Source organism: Hyperolius riggenbachi, chromosome 2 (assembly GCF_040937935.1).
Source record: "Hyperolius riggenbachi isolate aHypRig1 chromosome 2, aHypRig1.pri, whole genome shotgun sequence".
Taxonomy (NCBI): domain Eukaryota; kingdom Metazoa; phylum Chordata; class Amphibia; order Anura; family Hyperoliidae; genus Hyperolius; species Hyperolius riggenbachi.
In genome coordinates this window covers 568,362,588-568,367,851 of record NC_090647.1, presented here as the reverse complement: position 1 = coordinate 568,367,851, position 5,264 = coordinate 568,362,588, and the positions used below count along the sequence as shown (strand labels likewise).

At 40.4% G+C, this 5,264-nt stretch overlaps 1 pseudogene; it reads left to right on the top strand.

Annotated features, from left to right (window-relative positions):
- Window positions 1–1,457: 1,457 nt before the first annotated feature.
- Window positions 1,458–3,525, top strand: LOC137545310 (uncharacterized; annotated as a pseudogene).
- Window positions 3,526–5,264: the final 1,739 nt, after the last annotated feature.

The window sequence follows — 5,264 nt, the reverse complement described above, 5'->3', positions numbered from 1 at the left end:
TAATCTCCTGGGCAGGACCAGAGATAGTGATGAGAATAAGATGAGAGGGTGCATTCAATGAAGATCATCAGATCACCAGCAGAAAGGGCTCACAGGGGAATCCATGCATTCTGAATGATCACGCCCAAAGGAACACGCCCTAGACTCCATTTTGGAAACCATCTTGGTAATTATCAATAACCAATTTTTTTTTAGCTATATGGTTTATCACAGCACAGATATCTGAACGGTTGATTTATTGACAATTATTTCTCTTATTTATAGTCATTTATAGCCAAAGGGAGTGGGTTCTTCCAGTGCACAGGAATCACTCACTCCGCATCTTTGATAAAACCCATTCAGTGGGTATATTTTTCTTTAGATTAACACAATCAATAGTTCAAGAATCGCTGGCTGTGAATTCCATAACTTGTTTTTGGATAAAAGATATTTCAAGCTACCTCCTCTAAGCATTGATATTTTGGTATTTTGCCGCAGCATGTGCAGGTCACGCCTAGCAAGATTTAGGATGACTCAATAAGATATTTCATTCCAAAAATATATATATAGATGTTACCCGCTCGCTTTGTGTAGTAACACAGGCCAGCGGAGGTTAAAGTGTAGACAGAAGTAAAATTCCTGTCATTTATAGTTGATTACATATTAATTGTGGGACAACGCCCAGTCGTTATATCCACTGAGTCATCCTAAATTTGTCATAGTGAATGGTATAGCTGACATCAGCCATTTTATTTTGGATAGCGCACTTTTGATTTTGACTGCGCAATTTTGATATTTGATAGCGCCATTTTGATTTTAATAGCAGCCATTTTGTTTTTGATAGCCGCCATTTTGTTTTTGATAGCCGCTATCTTGTTTTTAGTAGCCACCATTTTGTTTTTGATCGATTCAGCCATCTTGTCTCCAGGAATCCTGTGATAAATTGATTGACATGGCCGGTGGCCATATTTGATGAGTCATAGCTCTGTACTATATTGGAATTAACTGATAAATGGTTTAAGCCTTTCGTTATTGGTAAATGAGTATAATAACATTTTGATGTTTTACTGAAACTGTATTATCCAGCTCATTGCTCATTATAGGAATAACCTTACGAGTTTTGTTTTAAATCAAAAGTGCAATTTTATATTGTTTTGATATTGTAATATTTATTTGATATTAAATTAATATTTTTACAAATTGGCCTACGTTTACATGTTTAAACCAGTACTTGGAAAAACCTCGAAAAACGAGCTCACACAGTTAGGCGTATGTTTGTATTCTTAGCTCCTCCCATTTTTTTTCCAGGAGCATTACATTTTTGATTTTATATTTATTTTTAACGATTTATACAAACATTGACAAAACGCCCGACATAAGATTGGAGGCCCCAGCGAGATTCGTTTACTTTCCCTTACTGGTTTAAACAGTGTAAAAACGTTTTATTTAGCTGGTTTTATTGCATTGGCTATTGAATCATGAGTGCTGCAGATAGTGATTCAGAACTTCGCCTGGAACGGTTATTCCGGAAGATTGTTGAATTCATATTTATACAGCTAAAATATAATGAGGAAGTAGATGACTGGATAGACAAAATGAGAAAATGTATCAGACAGGAAGTTGATTGTATATTTAAGTCTAAAGGTACATTTGATCATTATCTATCATGTATGACCACAATATCTTCAGAGTCCGAACTGAAGAAAAGGTTGTTAGGTGCCCTACCTTCTGTGTTATATGGGTTATTGGAAGTAAATTCCCTTTCACAATCTAGGAAAAAAGAGATAGAACAATTGGGATTTCAATTGCAAGAAACGGAGGAAAACGCCCAGCCGTTGACCTCTCAGTTACATGATATGGAATCAAGTATTCAGGTTATGAGGGCTGATAGAGACCAATTAATGATTGATATTTCAGACAGGGAAGCAGCGATCAAAAGTCTGGAAAAAGACGCTGAACGAAATCGTGAAGCGCATCACAGACTTAAACAGGATTTTGAAGAACTACAACAGCAGTACTTCAAAATCAAACAGGCAACCGAACCTGACAGAATATCCAGTCCTTGCCCGCCAGTACTCACTCCATATGACCCAAAATGGCAAGGCATGTTGGATCGTATGGAGGCGGTATGTAAAACCATGAATACCATGATAGATAACAATACAAGGGTCCCTCAAGATTCGCCTTTTGACAGCTCTCCTGAAAGAGATATGCGAACAAAGTCCCCTGTGTATAATACTTCCCACAAAGGTCACGACTCCCTTGCTGATATTGATTCAGATGAATTTGAGGCTGATGAGAGAAAGCGAGAATCCAGCCCTATCCCAAGAAGGGGGAAAGGTACGTATAGAGGGGATTCAAATAGGGGAAATAATCAGTACCCCCAAGAAAAACAGAGCTCGGCCAGCATCATAAAATTCTTAAATACCGCTGTGCCAAAGTTCACTAAAAAGGGTTCTGCGCAAATAGCATCCCACATGGAGTTGTATGAATCCACTATGGACTCTTTAAATCTGTCTGAAGCAGACAAAATCAGATTTCTCCCATGGGTTTTTGATGACAGATACCGTCACTATTTCACCTCATTTAAGGAGCGGGGTATCATTAAATGGCAAGCAGTTTCACACGAAGTGAAGCTCGAGTTTGGGCCGTATCGTACTATCTCAGCAGCTAAACGAGATGTGTATCGACTTACTTGTCGACCCGATCAGAGCCCCCGAGAATTCCTTTCCGTGCTAAAAAACTCCTACACTTTAGCATATCGGAATCCTAACTGGGAGTCTCTCGATTTTAAACAGGCATATTATGATGCATTGCCTACCCAAATAAAGTTAAGTATGGCCAATGAGTTAGACTTCGGAAAACCCCCTAGAGAAAATGGTTACCTCAGCAACACTGCTGTTCAACATTAGTGAGAGTCCCAATGTAAGTGGAAGAAACAACAAAAGGTACCCAGAGCGCAGAGTAGATGAAACCAAAGTGAAAGCAGACCTAAACTTTGAATCCCAACAGAAGAAAATACCTCCTGCAAAAGTACCTATCCAGCAGGGCCAAAGACAGCAACAAAATCCAAATCAAAATAGGCCCCAAAATCCTAAAGGGTCAGATAGGGATAGTTCAGGCTCTGGGAACCAGGACTACCGTCCTCGGTTCAATCGCAGGTATCAAGGATATCAGGGTTACCAAGGAAACCAGGGTAGCCAGGGGTACAGAGGTTACCAGGGATATAGAGAACCCCAGGGGTACAGGCATCCCCAAGGATATAGACGGTGGAATAACCAACCCAGGCAGCAGTGGGAAAGGAGACAGGACCCACATAATTCACCTAGGGGTAGATCACCCCCTAACTCACCTAGGAGTGGATCACCCGCAGGGAACAGAAATGATCCCCAGAACCAGAACCCTCGCCGGCCTAATAGGTTTGATCAGCTTGTCGATCAAGTGAACAAACTAAGTGACATGATGGGTAAGTTGGCTCAGGTATCTGCAGGAAGACAGCCTGAGGATTTTTTAGCTGGGGAGGCAGGGCCCAGCTCTGCCAAGTAAAGGAAACCGCCGAGATAGATCACTGTACGGAAATGGATATGGCAGTACTAAATACCATTAATGAAAATGACTTGCAATGTACCGACCTATCCCAGGTCGAGGAAGGGAAGTCTAATGTTCTCGATATTTCAACACAAATGTGTGATACTGTGTCATTTGAGCCAGAGCGTGAAGTACCCTCTGTTCAGATAGTCCCATTGGTAGAATCCATGGGAACCCAAATGCCTTGCAGGCAGAATCAGGAGGAACAAGTTCATAATACCCTGACGCTGCAGAGAGATCATTCTCTGAAGCAACAAATGGAAAAACATTCCAATTTTCTTTGCAATCTTGAACAAGTAGATGGCCGGTATTTTATCGATACCCATCTACAAGATGGATGTATCGGACCGATCCCGGGTTTACTGGATACCGGTTCCCAGGTCACTATTCTGTCTTTTAACTATTACCAACAGATCTTGGATTCATCAAAAAGGAAGCCAAGATTAAAAGCCTTTGACGGTGCGCTGATAAGCGTTGGTGGTAATAGTTTACAAGTAAAAGGCACATCCTGGCTGACATATAAGATTGGTAAAAAGGTCATTAAACATCCAACTTTGATTGTTGATCTTCCATATGATAGATTGATCATTGGAATTGATCTGCTCAAACGACTAAATTCCATAATTGACTTCATAAATGAAGCAATATGGGCTCAAGTCAATACTCCAATTGATTTTGAGCGCTCCAGCAATGCACAGTCGCAACGCAGTTGCCATATGATTGAGGAAAGGCCTAACTCTGTTGAAATCCACTTCCGGAACAGTCAGATACCAGAAGTCACGATCCTGAAAAACGGTAAACCTGAGGAAAATGATAACACTGCTTTTCACATCATAAATATCCGAAAGGATAAGATTGAAAAGATAGTCCTTGAAGAGGATGTGTTAACTATTTCCTTTAAAGGGGGAAGTCAGGAAGTGGCAGGCATAACCAGCCATACACAAGCATTGGTTAAAATCGAGAAGACCAATAATAATGTGCTGGTTCCCGTGCAGGTAAATAATATTGCTCGGGTAAAATATGCTAAGTTGGATCTCAAATCCGAGGCCAGCTACATAAGCCTAGGACTGCTGAAGCAGGTTACAGACCCTCAGGTAATCAAATGTATTTCCACACAGGAATGGATCCACGATTTGGATAACGATAACCAGAGTCATAATGTGATTGCAAAATGCATCTTATCTGTGTCTCTAGGAAACAAATCTGCAAAACATGTCTTCAGTGTGTTAAAGGAACCACAGTACCAAATGTACTTAGGAAACGACATTATTCATCGATTTGCCATACAGGTTGATCTGGTCAATGATGTTCTATGGTCCAAATTATCCGGAAACCCAGAGGAATTCCAGGATAGAGAACAAGCCCTGAGATGGAGACAACGGATACCATATGCAGTGGATATCACTGTCGCTGAAAAAGTAAAAATCCCTGAAGGTTGCAAATCATTTCTCTTACCCATTCGAGTAAAGAAGGGTTGAGGGTAAAGCCAATTCCCCTAATAAATATTCATCAGGAACCATTATACATGGTCACGCAAAACATGAGCCCTCATAGTATCACGTTACAGGAGGATACGATGATTGGCTTAGCCATTGACTCAGAATATTATACTTTTGGATTCCAAAATGAAGTCATTGGACTAATACCTGATGAATATTTGACAGAAGAACAGATAGTGGACCAACAATATTTCTCAA